Below are 17,751 nucleotides of genomic sequence, written 5' to 3' on the forward strand. Positions count from 1 at the left end.
GTCAAGCAAAGGAAACAGCAGCCAATTAAAATGAAATATTTTCAGTTCCCTCCTATGTTGTCAGTGATTTTCCCCCGGGGATCCACAATTTTCCCAAGCCTGTTAACGGGTGACAATGAATGAGTGTCTCCTGTAATTTAATTTTCCTGTCACACTAAATAGAGCTACATTGTAAACTTCAGATCTACTCTTACTGATAGCGTTGGCTTGCTTTGTCATTTGCACCATAAAGACCCCCAAAAGGGACACTGTATTGTGACCGCCACTCTTGAATTATTCAAGAACTTAATGACATTTTCCATTTTAAAAAGGGAGCTAATTGCCATTGATGCAAAGCATGTGACCTTCTTGGGGTGCCCAGTATGAGAATGTTACCATCTGTACACCCACACAGAGTCACAACACAGCAGAAATAGGGAGGAAATGTGTAAGCAAGATCGACTCAAAAATGGACACTGAAATCACCCTGATTTCACCCCACCCAACTCAGAATATATACTTCTAAAAACTCTCTTTACTTGACCTAAAATCTGTGTCAAATGTGTCATCCATCTGATCCACTTGGGGGGAGCAGGGGTGACTTTTTAGTTAGGATCGACAGCTGCAATTCTGAAATCAAGTATCCTTCTTAAATGTGAAATTACTTCGTGTGGTGCCAAGCATAATATTGAGTGGCCTGCCCTCACCCTTTGCAGGCTTTCTTTTTTTCCTTCTTTCATTTATTTACCTATTTAGTGGAGAGGAAAAGGAACCCAAACCATGAAGACACTTCACCTCAGTATTTGCTGTTTGAATCTGTCTTGAGTCCACTGCAAAGCCAAGTTGCAATTCTTCATTATCACGGCCTTCTCATTCAATTATTGCAATACAGGTTTTATTTCATTCTTGAAGTCGAGAAGACAGCCGTGTGTCTCCTATTGTGTTTTTGCCTTTTTTCCTAGTTCCCAGGAAAGCAGAGGGTATAAGTGGGGTTCTGCCAATGTCCTGAGACTTCATAAATACACATACCATCTATACAGAGGTCCTTGTGTTCTTGAGCTGATCTATAGCCACTAGGAACCATTTGAAAAATGTAGAGGGTGTTAATAAGTTCCGGAGCAAAAAATGCTTGCTTGTGTTGGGCTCCAGATAGTTCTTTGAACTTTTAAGTGATGCTTGAGATGAGGCATGGATTTTTTTTTTCCTAAAAACCAAGGTTCCCTTCAAATCAACACCCTTAAAAACCACTCATCTTATCAGAGAGCTAAGTTATCTTGTTTGGGGCTCTATCTTGCAGAACTTCTGGGAAGAGGAAACATGCAAGTAGATTTTCCCCCAATATTACAGGGTAGCCATGCATCTGATACAACTGCTGCTTAGGCAGCTTGGAGTCAGCTGTGAAACAACTGGCTCCCCAGCTGGGGAAGTGAATTCAGTGCTTTAAAAAAAGAGGATGACTGTGAAATAGTCACTACCTGAGCTAGAGAATGGAGCAACTGTTTTCATTTCCCTTAAAAGAAACCTGTTCTCTCCTTGGTGGCTCGTGCTTTTGTGTTCAGTAATATGAAAGACGATGTGTGCTAAGGATATATGGGTTCTGGGGGTTGGTTATTCACTTTGAAGTGTTGATGCTGCCATCCTGGGTTAGTGTGTGTAACATGTGCTCTGCTACCCAGCCACACTCCCAGATCAGAATACATAGCTGTCACTGTCAAGTAGTAAAGACATTCTAAGACTGTGATGAAAATAACATTTATGGATCACATGTGAAACATTATTTTAGAGATTTTTTTCATGTACTTCTATGGTTAATTTTTTTTTCTTGAACAGCTTGAAGACTCTAAGACTAGAATAAATTATCGAGCATCTCATATCTGAGCTCTCTTGCATTCTATAGTGATATCTAGGAATCTTCTCTACGGCATTAGTATGCTTTCAATAAAAAAAATCATCTATCTTTCAATTCTGTGGATGCAGGGCCACTTGAAAAGCATTTAAGTAGTGTGGAAAGTTCTCAGAATCTCTAGGATACAGGCTCTCTCGTCTGGCTCCATATCTAGAATGCACCCTGCCCTGGATGAGTATCAGTGATGGCATTTCCAAGAGCTGGGTGGGTGTGTAGGAACTTCTGATAGAGGACCATGCTTAACTCGGTTCCATCCAATCTCTACCTCGTGCCTTCCAATAAAAACCATCTTTGGAAAGTATTCCTCTTTGACTTTTATGAAAGAGCTAACTAAATACTTTTGCCACATGGCAGAGAGAACCATCCAGTTCCGCATCTGTGAAACGGAACCCTTACTACTCCACTCAGCTTGTTGTGAATGGACTCCTCTGTCTGGGGCATTGCTATTGAGGGAACCACTCTTGCTTATGATTGAAATTGCTGGAACGTTGAGTGAGCATGCTTTCCGTCTCCTCCTCTTGCTCCTTCTTCTTCTTCTTCTCTTCTTTGTCTTCTTCCTCTTCTTCCTTCTCCTTCTAATGCTATGCACACACAGGGAAAAAAAATGAATAAAGCCATTATTCTGGGAAAAGTAATTTCAGTTAAACGTAGACAGACACAACATCAGACAATTTTCCAGGTTTTAAAGGGGTTCAAGAAGAATACTATGTAAACAGCTGGCTGCCTTGTCTTTGTTGCATGCTTGCTTTCAGTCTAACTTGTGTTCTACCTCTGTACTTGTTCCTTTAAGTATCAGAACTAGTAGTGTATGGTTTTTAAAATCTAGAGCTAGCAAAGTCAAGAACAACTTTCCACCTACCCTGTCATATTTAATTGACTGTCTGCACTTAGGCATATTTACTGGACTTCTGAGTATCTATATTTCCTCCTCTGTGAAACAGCATCAAGATAACTTAGCTGTGACATGGTTACGAACAATACCTTTAAAGAAAACTCAGGTTTTTTCTGTTTTGTAAATATTTGCTTTATAAGCATGGATTGTGTTGCAACTCTGGCTTGGGATTCTGATTAGATGTGGAGCATTGTTTCAGCAGAAGATAGTTATCATATTACTTAGCAATGAAAGCTTCTAGCTTGAGCAAATTGAACTGTGTAAATGGAAATACTCTGTATTCCACACTCCATTCTAGTAAATTCTTTTCCTTCATGGAATGAAGGGGCAGACAGAGCCCCTACATGATATTTTGTGTATTAGATGAAACTCATGGTTTTTGTTGTTTGTTTGTTTGTTTGTTTTGTTTTTTGCTTGTTCTCTTTGGTGACAATTTAAGTTGCTAATTAAGGCATTAATAAAATATACCTGAATACCTTAGGATAGAAGGGATTATTTCTATAGTAAAAAATATAAAAAGCCTCAAACATGCCACCAGGAGTTATCTTCTCTTTTCCCCTTTTCATAGAATTCCAACAGGGTCACTTTTCTTTTTCCTTCCTTCCTTCCTTCCTTCCTTCCTTCCTTCCTTCCTTCCTTCCTTCCTTCCTTCCTTCTTTCTGTTCTTTCCTCTTTCTCCTCCTCCTCTTATTCCCTTTTCTCCTCCTTCTTTTTCAGTTTTTCTAGACAGAGTTTCCTGACTGCCCTGGAACTCACTTTGTAGACCAGGCTGACTTTGAATGCAAAGATCCACCTGCCTTTGCCTTCCAAGTGGTTTTCTTGCTGCATATTCAGGGGAGGGAGAGAAAGGATCTCATTCTATAGCTTGGTCTAGTCTTGTGATCCTCCTGCCTCAGCCTCTAGAATGCTGGAATTATAACACTGTGGTATTGAACAGGCCTCTTTTAGCTGCACTCTTGTTTTCTCTAGATCTGCTTATTCACAACCTGTGGAACAAAAAGATCAGAGATTGGCAGATCTGTTTGCCTAAGAGCACCATGTGACTGAGGAAGCACACAAGCTTCTGAACTTTGACCCTCACAAAAATGTCCCCAAAGGCCATGGCACTACAGTCAGATGACCCTGCATACTTTCTTCAGTGTTAGCTACATCTAAACAGAGAAATGAGACAAAACAAGGCTGGTTTGTAGGAAGGTAGTGGTTGTCCTGGCCCAGGTGGACACTGTGCTTTCTGTGCAAATGTAGATAACAACAAAACATCAGCCATGACGATTGTCATTGGAAAGACCTTAAAATAAAAAGTGTTGATTTGTTCTTCCTGCAGGACTGAAGTTATTCAAGTTACTCAGTCTCCAGAGTTACCAAATCTTATGAGGAATAGTGCTCTCTCTCTCTCTCTCTCTCTCTCTCTCTCTTATGAGGAATAGTGCTCTCTCTCTCTCTCTCTCTCTCTCTCTCTCTCTCTCTCTCTCTCTCTCTCTGTATGTGTGTGTGTGTGTGTGTGTGTGTGTGTGTGTATGTATGTGTGTGACTCATTGTTAGTCCTTCTTGTACTAAGACCCAAGGTGTAACCTGAGATGGTAGTCCCCTTCAAGAGATGGTAGTCCCCTTCAATGGCTAGGAATTATCCATCAACTCAAAAGCAACCATTTGTGGTGAAAGCTGGCTGGTTACCCATACAATTGGGGCTTTTTGTTTCTTGGTGGTCTGGACAATATTGGGGGTTAATCTATGCTTCTCAGAAAGATGACTAGGAATAAGAATAGAAAAGCATCCCTGGGGACTATCTTGGGAGATCAGAGCAGGCTGAGCAAAGAGCTTCTGAACCCAGTAAGACTTACTTAAAACCAGACCACACTCAACAACTATTGACTAGTCAGGGAATAAGTATGCCACACCTACAATGATGCTTCTCCTTTCTCTGTCTCTGTCTCTCTCTGTTTCTCTCTCTCTCTTTTCTTTTCTTCTTTCTTTTAAATTAGGATTTTATTGTTTTATTTTATGTTCATTGATGTTTTGGCTGCATGTATGTCTGTGAGGGTGTCAGATCCCCTGGAACTGGAGCTACAGACAGTTGTGATCTGCCATGTGGGTGCTGGGAATTGAACCTGGGTCCTCTGGAAAAGCAGCCCACATGCTCTTAACCAATGAGCCATTTCTCCAGCCCCGGGGATTCTTTTCTGTGTTGCAAATGTGGAGAGACTTTTAGTGTTCTGTACTCCAAGGTGATGAAGGACATACAGAAAATGAAACACAACCTGTTTAAAGTAAAACACACCAATCCCAGAGTGCAGCCTGTCACTTCCCCTGCCCTTATGAAGGTCTTCTCTAGCTGGGGCACGAGCTGAGTTGGAGTTTGTATGTGTACATTTTCTAGGTGCTTTGTTTCTATGGAGAGGATTCCAGAGGCTCTTGAAGTCCTCAGCCTTAAATCCATGTTAATAGGGGAAGTTTTCTTCCCCCAGCTTGGGGAGGTTTGGTTGGGAGAAAACTGACCCTGAGTGCACTCTGGGCAAGCTAGGTCGGAAGAGCTGATACGGTCTGCAGGGTACTTATTAACCACTGTTCATTTGCAGGATCGATATTTCCAGCCGAGGAGTCAACACTGAAGATATACCATTTTGTCTGGCTCTTGCCTTGACACAACAATTTATTTAATAAATGCATCTCCTGCAGAAGAAGGCACCGGGCACTGTGTCTTTTATCTGCAGGATATGCAAAGCGCATTTATTCAGCTTTTATCTCTGGAATTGTATGCTGATCCCATACATATAGATTGATTTTGTTCAGGTAGATAATGAAAAGTCAAGTGGAAAATTACACAATGGCACTCACGATCCCGGTCTTATATCGGTATATAAATTGGTTTATTATTTCATTCTATTAAAGGGGCTCTCCTCTTCAGGAAAACTTTAAAAATGCACTGTATTGTCTGCCCATCTGGATTTTCTTGGGAGAAAGAGCTTGGAAGGAGGGAGAGAGCAAGATGATTTCCATTTTTTCCATTCTTTTGGTTAATTGTACCAGATAAGTGACCGGCACCCTAGGGTGTCCTGGGGACTATTTGTTTCCCACAGCCCACTTCAGAGTCGAGTCAGGGGCTTCTGTGACTTGGATCATTATGGATGAGAATAAATCTGCCCCTCACAAGTATCCTCTTACAAAGGTGAATATTTTTACTAAAGGCAATTTATGATTTTGTCCCAGTGACTGAAAGTGGCAACTCCCTCTGGACTGTGTGGAGGCCAGGGGTGAGAGGGTGACAGCAGGAAGAGGCCACCACCCAAGGACAGCTCTGAGCCGGAATCCTGGAGGAAACGTTATTAATAAACATCTTCTGGACATTTGGCAGCCCGTGGAGCTTGCTCCAGCTTAAAGCAATTAATTCAGGACACCGACATCAACTCTCCAGGTCTTTGACAGCTTGGAGCCGAAATAAAAATGCTAGTTCTCCGGGGAAGAGGGGAGGAGGGCCCGCTCTTTGCTGGACTGTTTGCTTATGGGCCCAGCGAGCAACCTTCCCTGCAGAATGAAATGCAAGGTCGCACACAACGAACCGGCAGAGAATAGAAGATGGGAACGAACAGTTTGAACTATTTGCTCAGCAGAAGGGCACCACAATGCTGGGGTAGTGGCTTTCCCATGCATCCACTGTCCCTTCTTTGGGATCTTTTGTTGTCCCGTCTCCTTTGGCCAGATAAGAACACAGCTGCAGCCTTGTGGCTAAGTAAGGCTTCACTTATCCCCTTAAATCTCGGGTGTCTTTTACTGTACCAGGCATAGATCAGTTCTTTCTTTTGACCAGGGGACTGGGAGGGAGGGAAGGAAGAATTGAGGGGGAGGGAACAGACGGAAGACTCTCACATTGCTGATGTCTGGTTCATGCCTTTCTTTCTTTCCTTTTTAAATCCAAGCTGGGATAAGATGTGATCTTTGTGGGCCAGTTTTATTAAAGGTTCAGTGTTTTGTGCCAAAATATTGCCTCTGGGTGAGAGTTGCGTGTGTATGCTGTGTATGGAAGAGTAGTTTTGAAACTGAGTGTCAAGCCATTTTCAGATTCCTTCAGCTGCTAAAATAGGGCAGAATTTGAAGGAGTTAATTTAAAAATTATTCAACTATGATAGTAAGTTTCTGAATATGAATTTGGATTCTTCCTCTGGCAGTTCATTTGTTCCAAAGTGTGCAATGATGGTGCATCATATTCGAAAGAGGTTGACCCAGAGATGGGGCATAAACGTGCTTCTGTACTTGCTGGAAATTACACTTATTCCCAGAGTAAATTCCACCTACAGCATCAGTAACGTGCTCTCTCCTACATGGACCCTCTTACAAAGCACAGCTTGTTTTAACCACCACAATAGAAAGTGGACACATGCCTAGCCTTCCATTTATATCAAAGTTGACATTTCTGAAGTTATTTTAAAGACAAAATTGAACTGAGTCTTTGTGCTGCTGGATGCTGTCTTCTGACTCCATGTACTTTACCACTAGTTGGGAGTGAAGCTCCTCTGACTCTTAATTCTATTGTAATAGGGCTGATTTAGCATGAATGGTCTTACAAGGTGAAAAGGCAGAAAAAGTTTTACCCCAAAGAAAATGTTTTGCTATGAGTGCATGAAATATTCGCCATCCAAAGTCCATGTGCTCCCAGTAAGTTTGGGGGCTTTGAATGCTTGAATGTCTGTGTCACGTCTGTTTTCCCACTAACAAAACTGGTAGGGAAAAACCTCTTCCCTATATTTTTTTCCTGCTGGGTGGTCAGAGGGAAAGGCCAGGAAGCCAAAGGCCTCCCATTGAGACACTCCTCTGTAAGAAGCGACCTCACATGGTGCCTCTGGGGCACCTGTTCATCTCTGCTCACTGTGGGGGGGTGCTGTGAGCCCTGGCAGCCAGAGGCCACGTGTCAACTCCCACTCCTGCTAGAGGGCTCTCCTGCAGGGAAACTGCCACCAACAACATAGTCACCACACACGGCCTCTAAACTGTCCACAGGCAGAGCTGGGAAGTGATTTTGATGGCAGTGAGTATTATATGAGTATTATATTTGTGTGTGTGTGTGTGTGTGTGTGTGTGTGTGTGTGTGTGTGTATAGGGAGAAAGAGATACCTTTTGAAAGAGTCATTTGCAAATGTTTGATGACATTTAGGAACAGACCAAAATAAAGACTCGTATCAAACATGTCATCTTTTGCTATGATTTTCTATACACACATAAGAAATAGATAATAGTCTTAAAAATGAATTACATATTTAAGTCCTGTTCCAGTTTTTCTGCTTTTTTTTTTTTTTTTTTGTAAACAGACATTTCATTGTATCCTATAATAAAGGTACATGGTTTTTTTTTGTTTGTTTGTTTGTTTTTTTCACTCGGATTATGTGTTTAGGGGACCTGCCTTCCATTTCTTCCCAAACTGAGGCTGTAGCAGCGATGTTAACCAGTCCAGACAAATGTATTCATTTATTTCTTTTTTCTAACTTTGGTCTAGGGATGATTTTTTTTCATTGTGACATTTTAAGATAGATCTAAAAATCATGTTGAATCATGATGAATAATTTGAAAAACAGGTAGGGAATCCTCTTCTGCGCGAAAGACTTTCTTCTCCCGAGTCCACGGCTCTCCTCACAAGGGAAACCGGGTTTTTATTTCTGATTTCTGGAAGGGTACAAAGCTGCACGTGTTGGGAGACCCCCCGGGGGAGGAGCATCACCAAGGAGGGGGGCAACCTCACAAATAATGAATTGAGTTTAAAGACTGTGGTCAAATGCAAGGAACAAGTGATACTGATCTTATATGTGAGGGGCCTGGACATCACACCAGCTGCCATGGGGTTTGATTAATGAGGCATTAAGGGGATCGAGTGACACTTACAGCTAGTTACTTATGGTGCTAATTTCAAAACACTTTGTGATAGACAAAGAGACTCTGCTCATAATGCAAAGTAATTTGTGGTGTGTTCCTGGCGAATGCATTTAGTGAAGCAAATATAGTTATGCAGAATTTAAATTAAGGTTGACACTAATGTAAACAGAGCCCAAGAACCACTGTCCAATAATTTGATGAGGACACAGGTTTTAATCAAGCCTCTTCCACTAAAATAGCAATTTAAATCCCCATCGTTTAAACTGGATAAAATGCTTAAGCGGGGAAGCTGGGAGTGGGCGTTGGGGGTGGGGGTAGGGTAAAAATTTACAGGGAAAAATATTTTTAAACAGAAACACAATGTCTCTTAGGGCATGTGTGATTCTGCACTGACCCAGCAGAAGGAGACGAACATCCGTTTAAATTGCAGGTTGATTCCAAGGCTAGAATCTGAGTATTGATCACAATTTAGCTCCAAGTGTTTCCTCTGTTGTTAAATTATGATTTGATTATATTTTAGTAGTGTTGCTCTCTGAATTAAAACATTCTTGAAATGAAGAAGAGAAAGTTGAGAGTCAGAGGTTCCAAAGCACTTGTTTATTTACTTGTTTATTTTTTTTAAGAGAATGGATCTCACCATCCCATTTGTATTTGAACTGAAAAAATTTGCTGTTGACTGGGAGAGTGGGGGAGGGGCAGCTTACCCAGCCCAGGCAGCCCTCCTGAGAGGTTGGCTTTTCCTGGGTACCCTCACTCACACATGGCTTTGTCTGGAGTTGCCAATTTATCTTGGAGTCACTGGGGGAGGGTGGGGGTCAGCCGACATTAACATTAATTAAAATGCCAGCAGCCTGGGGTCGGGGCCCAGGAGGTTTTGTATATGGGAAACAAAACCAAACAAATAGCAATTTATTCTGTCACTGCTCTTGCAAGGACAAACAAGTAACAGTTTGGCAACATTTCCTAGGGCCTCTGGACTTGACTGCTGGCTAGGGATGGGAGATCGCTGGTCCTCAATTCTCCAAAACACATTCCTGATATATCGTCCTGGGAAAAGAATTTCTAAATTGGAGCTTGTTTCTATGCTTAGTAGAAAGGACCAAAAATTATTTTGGAGGCAACAAGTGCTTTCAATGTAAAGTATTCTGAAAGGACTTCTGAATTCCAATTCATGGCCACTCATCTTCAAGTCAGTAGGGGACATTTAGGGGTGAGGAGGGACTGAGACTTTAGGTGAGCTAAACAGAATAGACCCCAGGAAGATGTAGCCACATTCATGGGGCATGCAGGGAGGGACAGCAAGGCCAGGTGACTCCAATCTGCCTGCACCCTTTTTTACTTAACCCCACAGAGGATGTCAAAAGTTTAGATGTGGGATTCTTTAGGTCCACGGCAGGGGCTGTGGTGGGACTCCACTGTGCTGAGCTACCATTCCAGACTCCCTCTCTGTGAACGTGTAAGAGAAGAAAAGTGATCTTTGGAGATGTCTTTCTGGTGTCAGGAAAAGCAAAAACAAAAACCATACTGAACTTAGCCTGTATTCAACTTAGCCTTGTGGAGAACAGTTCTGTATATGGTGGGCCTACACAGTGCTCTCTGATGCTGTGCTCTTTGACCTTGGAACACACATAGGCAGATGGAAGAGAGCATCATTAATTTGAGGACCTGCCTAGAGGTGTCTAGAGGGACAGGATTCTGAGAGCTGGCTGGCTTCAAATCTGTTCTAGGCCAGGAACAGAGGCATAGAGGAGTCACATGTAGTCTACATTTGGGATACCAAAGTATTTTCTAGAAAGATGGGTACATACACTTTTAACAATCTGTTAGGTGATGATTCTGGAGCCTCTGGCAAAGAAACTTGCATCCTTCTTTTCCTACTTGGGTTTGAGAACAGCCTCCTTGGCTGAAGAACAATTGGCATTGGCATACAATATTGACTCCTGCCATGGGTAAGGGCTGCCTACATGTCCTACATGCCCATGTACAACTGGAGTGCAGTGAAGCCCCTGCTTACAGCAGGTACCAGTTCTAAGGAATAGATCCCATGTCACTCCTTACCCAGGTTCCCCTACTTAGCCCAACTGGAGGTCCTGGTAGACTAGGAGGCCTGCTGATGACAACCCAGTAAATCTTCCTTATTCACCTTTGCCTCTTCTGCATGCTTCATCCCCTGACTCATCATCCTAGGATATGGCATATATTCCTCTTCTGTTTCCCGATGGGACACTGTCTTCATGCATCTCCACAGAGTCACAACACTAGCAACTCCAGCCATATTGTAGGAGTAGCAGAGTAGAGACATATAGTTGTTCCCTTGTGCTTGTTTAAGCCACGGTTCTGGAGATAAGTCTCTGGAATGCTCGTCACCCATTCTGGAAAGCATCTCTCTTGCTTGAGCACAGACAGCAATCTGACTTGAGCCTATTAGCTCAAGTCATTCTTCCTGCCCCTAGTGTCCATGAGAAACTTGTAAGTATCAACTCTTCTCATTGGTCTGTCTATGCTGCTCTCTCTTCAAAGATAAAACAAAGCAATTCCTCAGACTACTGAGGAACACAGCATGCTTCCCAGTCTGTTCTGGAAATAACTGATAATGGCAGTTTAGACTTCTTGTTAGAGAAACCTAGGTGGAGCGTGATGTAAGCAGCCAGTACTTGGAGTCAACCAGAATAGCTCAGGTTCTTCTGATAGCCTTATTTCTTCTGTCCTACCTCTGGATTCAGAGTCTCAGTAAAAATACCAACACCAACTGAGTTGCTATGGGAGTTTATGGTTATCTGAGGAATTTGTCTCAAGTGGGGTTCAAGGGCCATCAAGAGCAGGTGTGGAATCCCAGTCTGCACACCTGCTGCTCTTAGGCTACGGTGCCTCACCCTCTTCTCTCTTTTCTAGGCTCTGCATTGGAAATTTCCTCTTCTCAAGTACAAAGCTACATACAGTCTTTGGCCATGCAGCTCTGGGCCTATAGACCTCCACAGACATTCTCTGAAACAGGGCACAGAGAACCAATTTCTTCTTGTCAGTTTTAAAGCATTTTCTATTCATAGGATATACTTAGCCTTCTCATGCCAGACCTTAAAGCACTCCTATACAGTACCTATATCCTCTACAGAGTTAGTGATTAGACAGGGCTCGGGGTTGTCTGGGAGAAGCTCTTGATGGGGCCAGCTTCCTACCCAGTCATTTCTGATGAGCCTTAGCACTGTGTGTTCAAGTAGGCAGGACCTTGACAGAAGCCACCCTTGGAGGCTGGAAGTCAGGGGTGGAATGGGCAAGTTGAGAATGGTGAGATCCTAGGGTATTCAGAATTGATGGGAAGAGTGCACAGCATCAGGAACAGCTGGTAATAAATAGATTTAGTGGCAGAGCCTGGGCAGTGGGTGTGAGTAGGGATGGAGATTCTCTTGGAATCCTGAACAGAAATGCTGAGGCTTAGATATTTTTCTTTTGTTCTTCCAACTAGCATTTTGGGTTCTATTTGCTCATTTTTTGTAGTATTTCTGGATTTAGCTGTCTCTTTGTCCCTTGCCCTCTTCTTCCATTCCAGGGCTCAGAGTGGGAAGATGGGAGAGAGACTACCCCACTAGACTGCCATTTGATTGATCACTATCTACCTCATTCTATAGAAGTCTCCCTTTGTGTGGCACATTAGACATACCTTTACTTCCAGATTATTGATAGAACAATTCATTTTGTAAAGGTGGATGCACCTGGGCAGGATTCCAATGAGTAAGATACTAGACTGTCCTTCCAAAAGGCATTTGGCTATCACCTCTGCTTTTTAGGGCTCCTCCAGGCCATGAGTAATTAATTATAAATGGGTTGATATTTATCAGACATGTTCCAAGAAGTATATAGAGATTCTGTCACAACTTCTGACAATTTGGGTGCATTTTAGAAGGTTTCTGGGCATACTGGACATGTGTAAAATCAATACTATTCTAGATGGCCATCCACTGGTCTAAGCCAAAATGGCATGGCTTGTGACCACAAGGAACCTCCAATTCACATTCTCAGATTACATGAAAGTCTGTAGGTCAGTCAATGTATTAGTCTCCATTCTCTAATTACTTAGCACATGCTTTTAATTTTTCTTTGGTAACGCCATGTTTTTTTTTTTTTGACATTTTCCCATACTTGAATGCAGATGCTTCATAACAAGGAAAGGCAGGACCATTCACTGTCAGGATGGCCTAGTATCAGCTTCTGACACCACCTGTGCTGTTCAGAGTCCCACTAATGTCCACAGGAGGGGTAGCTTCTAAAGTTTCTTTCTTTCCGGTTATCATTTAATACTTTTTTAAAAAATCCACAGCGTTCCATACCTATCATTTCAATTTCAGTGATGGAACATATTGTGAACTTTGCTTGTATTTTATAAAAATTAATTATAATGTGTCATGGACCAACCCTAGAAATTTTATATTAAAGAAATATTAGTGGGGCTGAAGAGATGTCTCGGTGGTTAAAAATGCTTACTTCTCTTGAAGAAGCCCTGACTTTGACTCCCAGCACCATCAGGCAGTTCAAAACTGCCAGACATGTCTATTCCAGGGAATCCAGTTCCCTCTAGATTCCCAGGTACCTGCATGCATGTGGTATACACAGACTTATACAGGCACCCACACATACACATTCATAGAAAAACACAATGAATAAATCTGAAAAGGAATATTGGTGGCTAACACGTTTTGATCTATTGGATTTTGGATCTTACGTTTTCAGTTGACCAAAATAGATTAAATTTTCTTTAAGAAATGTTCCTTAGTTGCTAGAGTGTGTAACATGCATAAAGCCTTGAATTTGTCCCCAGCACCATATAGACAATGAGGTGATAAATGCTTTTAATCCCAGAACTCAGGAGGTGGGGTCAGGAAGGTAAGAAGTTTAGGGAAATCTTCAGTTGCAGAGTGAGTTGAAAGTTGACCTGGTATGCATGAGACTCTTTCTTAAAAAACAAGGACAAAAACAAAAATAAAACCACAAACAAACAAATAAAAACCAGCTTGTATATTCCTGCCGGCAGCATGACAGATAATTGAGAATCTGAAGTGGACAGGTTAGGTAGATGGTCTTTAGTCAAGTATCAGTCTGAACACCAGGAAAGGAGATTCATAATTAATATAATGCGCTAAGAAACTGAATGTTCTCAACAAGAAGTCAAATGAGAATTGCAGCAGCCTTAGGGTCTAACTCAAAATGACAAAAAAATTCAGGTGTAGAGAGGACTATACACAGACACCACCAACAAAGTCCAGAAGGTAGGGAGCTTCAGGACATGTGGATTCTTCAACAAATCACAGAGAAAAAGTGCGAGACTGACATACACACTAGCCCAATATACATAGGGGTGTGGTTCAGGCCTCTTTTAGTCTTTTCTGTTCTGTTGTCCTTTGTGTTTTTCTGATTTTGTGGGATAGGGTCTGGTTATATAGTTCAGGCTGCCCTAGACCTTGAAATCCTTCTGCCTCCTTGAAAAAGTACCCTGTATCGATCCTACTTCTGCCCCACCTCTGTTCAGATGTCCCTCCTGACTCCCTTTGGTTTATTTCCTAAGATAGCCTGGCAGTGGGTTCTGTTGGCAGTCCTATCTTTGCCCACAGGCTGTAAGCACTCCAAGATAGCTATAAAAGTGCCCCATTAGAAAATCATGAACTTGTGTGAGACACTGAGCTATTTTTGGCTGTAAATTTTATTTTGTGCAGATCTTGTGATGGGAACCAGAGTTGCTCTGTGTTCTTAATTGCAACAGGCCTGCTATATCCAAAAGTTGGCATTTTGTAATAGTCTTCTTTCTCTTGTGGCTCTCCCAGTATTTCTGTTCTCTGTTTTGTGATGTTTCCTTAGTCCTGGAGGTGGGGCTACAGATGTCATGCTTAGGATTGGGAGCTCAATTGTCCTTTACCTTCAGCATTTTGACTAGTTGTGAATCTCTATATCAACTGTGGCCTACTACAGAAAGAGCCTTCTCTGACCAGCCCGAGGATAGTATTGTCTTATGGCATGAACATATGATTACACATCTATTTTGCAAAGTGTAGGTAGTAGATTTCTACCTAGAATCTTTGACCTTGCCTCCAATCTCTTCAAGCCACAGGCTTCTGACTATGTGTAGACTACCAGGCATATATTCCTGTGAAAAAAAGGCTTCAAATCCATTTTTGTTTGTTTGTTTGTTTGTTTGTGTTTTAAGTATTTCTTGCTGGGAGGGTGTGAAGGCTCATGACTTTAATTCCAGCACTTGGTAGGAAAAAGTAAGGAGATCTCTGAGTATAAGGGACATTCAGGGCAACATAGAGAAACTTTGGTTTTTTTTTTTTTTTTGAATTTTTTTTTTATTACATATTTTCCTCAATTACATTTCCAATACTATCCCAAAAGTCCCCCATAGCGCCCCCCACTTCCCTACCCACCCATTCCCATTCTTTTGGCCCTGGCATTCCCCTATATTGGGGCATATAAAGTTTGCAAGTCCAATGGGCCTCTCTTTCCATTGATGGCCGACTAGGCCATCTTTCGATACATATGCAGCTAGAGACAAGAGCTCCAGGGTTCTGGTTAGTACATTATGTTGTTCCAACAATAGGGTTGCAGATCCCTTTAGCTCCTTGGGTACTTTCTCTAGCTTCTCCATTGGGAGCCCTGTGATACATCCAATAGCTGACTGTGAACATCCACTCCTGTGTTTGCTAGGCCCCGGCATCATCTCACAAGAGACAGCTATATTTGGGGAAACTTTGTTTTTAAAACAACAACAACAGCAGCAGCAGCAGCAGCAGCAACAACAACAACAAGTGGTCCATTACCTTCTAGTGCGTCCAAGATGTGTACTCACAATAGGGTCTTAGTACTTAGTTCCAACAGGCAACAAAGGCAGTCCTTATATTCTATCTTCAACAGCTTTTCCATGCTGCATTTAGTATCCTTGTGAAGTTTATTTGAGCCCAACAAATATTCTTTAACTACCAAATGCATGAAAAGAGCTTTCCATTGCTGTACCATTCTCATCCCTTCCATGAGAGCTTCTAAACAGGTGGGAAAGGTGGGGCTCTGTGGAGCTTTGATCCTTGTTCAAGGTCTTGACATTAGTGGGAAAGCCTCAGTTCCAACTTAAGTCAGTTCAACCCTCAAGGCCATGCTAACCTTTCATGTCACTGCACCCCTTCACCTGTTGCCTTAGTCCAGTGAGTGAGGACTAAGAGCAGACAGAGGTTTCCCAGGGAGCCTAGGTATACTACTGAATAGCATGCCTCCTCTCCTGGAGTCCATTGGGGTGAAGATGAGGGAAGTTGTGGGAGAGTCCTCTGTTTATCAAACTGTCATGATGAATAATGAATTTCAGCCAAGATAAGTTGCTTTATTTTATTCATTTTTAACTTAGCCAATGTGACATTGCTGATGGTTTAATCCAAGAACTTTAAAAAAAAAATCTATCAAAAGGCATTCACAAGTTCTCTCTCTCCCTCCCTCCCCTTCTCTTTCTGTGTATGTTATATTGAATAAATTTTTGTGTGTGCCTGTGCAAATAGAAGCCAGAGATGAATACCAGATATCTTTCTGAATCTCTTTCCAATTTCATTTTTAAGTCAGGGTCTCACTGAACTGGGCTTACTAGTCTGACAAGCAAGCTCCAAGGATCCACCAGTATAAGTCCTCTTAGCACTGGGATTATAAGTGTGTACCACTGCTGTTGTTCATATGTATGTATACTGGGGATCAGAAGACAGGTCCTCATGATTGCATGGCCTGCATCTTACAGAAGTCACCTCTGTAGCCCCTGTAAGCCTTATAAATGTGAAAGCTTTTCTTATCCTCTTGAAATCCCAGTTGTTTTAGAGAAAGGGCCAGAAGAACCAATCCTGGGAATCAACAGTGGTTTTGAAGCATGAGTAAGCATTTTCTAGATAAAGGAGAGGAGAGGCAGGACATTCCAGGCAAAGAAAAGCCAGTGCGTCAGCTCCTAGTTTGGAATCTTTGTGGCACCCCCTTCTCCTCTGGCCTTATCTGTCATGCTTCCTAACCTATCTGTAGAGTCAAAACCACTGCCTGGTACTGACAACTCACTGAACAAATACATGTGATTGTTGAGCAACATTGCAAGCACTATGACTGGCTATGGGAAGGGTCATTTGTCATTTTCTTGTGTTTTAAACTGTCACCTAGTTACCATACCATTTTTGCATCCAACCTCAGATTCTTATTTTTTTTCAAAATTATTTATTTTAAGTATATGAGTACACTATAGCTGTCTTCAGACACACCAGAAGAGGGTATCAGATCCCATTACAGATGGTTGTGAGTCACTACGTGGTTGCTGGGAATTGAACTCAGGACTTTTAGAAGAGCAGTCAGTCTTCTTTATCTCTGAGCCATCTCTCCAGCCCTACCTCAGATTCTTATCATTGAAAATAGAACAAAACACTGAAAATAATGTTCCCACTTCTTATCTGTGATTTCTCCATCTAGTCTGCCCAGTGATGTCACCCTGACAGTCTTGAAGAGCAATAAAAATACTTTCTTCTTATACTCAAGAAGCATTCGTGACTTCCCTGGACCTCTTGTGCTAAGTACAAATATCTCCTCTTGACTTTTAAAGACTTAGCTCAGTATGAACACTCAATTTCTTCAGGTTCATGACTCACTTCTTATCCCTTTACTCGCTACAGAATAGTAAAACCAAAACATCTCCTGCCATCAGAACATATTGTTTCTTCACTTTCAAATCTTGTCTTCATATGGTTCCCTCCCTCTTTATAAAAGAGGTATGTTTCCCAGATGTATCTGGGGCAATGTTCCCACACCCAAGCCCGATGCTGGCACCACAACTTTTAGGACTGTCTCTTACCCAAGGCCAACCCAAGGTATTACATCCTCCAAGAGTCTTCTCTGATCAAACCTTCCTAACATTTTGTATCTTGCTTATGGTATTGACCTTGTCATCTTATAATTTGATCCTCTATACTCATGGTTCTAGCATAGAGCCTTAGATATAGACAATATTGTACAACATTTGTTGAAATACCAAGGACTAGTTATGTGCCAAGACATAACTAGTTGGTTAGATGTAGGAGATACTGTAAAAATTTTTTCTGAAGATGATAAAATAGAAATATGA

The 17,751-nt window shown here is 41.9% G+C and overlaps 1 long non-coding RNA gene across 6 annotated transcripts in view; it reads left to right on the forward strand.

The window, feature by feature from the left end:
- The window catches only part of LOC147005788 (uncharacterized), a 105,533-nt gene that overhangs the window by 10,649 nt on the left and 77,133 nt on the right, over nucleotides 1-17,751 (forward strand). The gene's annotated exons all lie outside the window — the stretch shown is intronic.

This window comes from Mus caroli, unplaced genomic scaffold (assembly GCF_978045245.1).
Source record: "Mus caroli unplaced genomic scaffold, Mus_caroli_1 scaffold_2, whole genome shotgun sequence".
Classification (NCBI taxonomy): domain Eukaryota; kingdom Metazoa; phylum Chordata; class Mammalia; order Rodentia; family Muridae; genus Mus; species Mus caroli.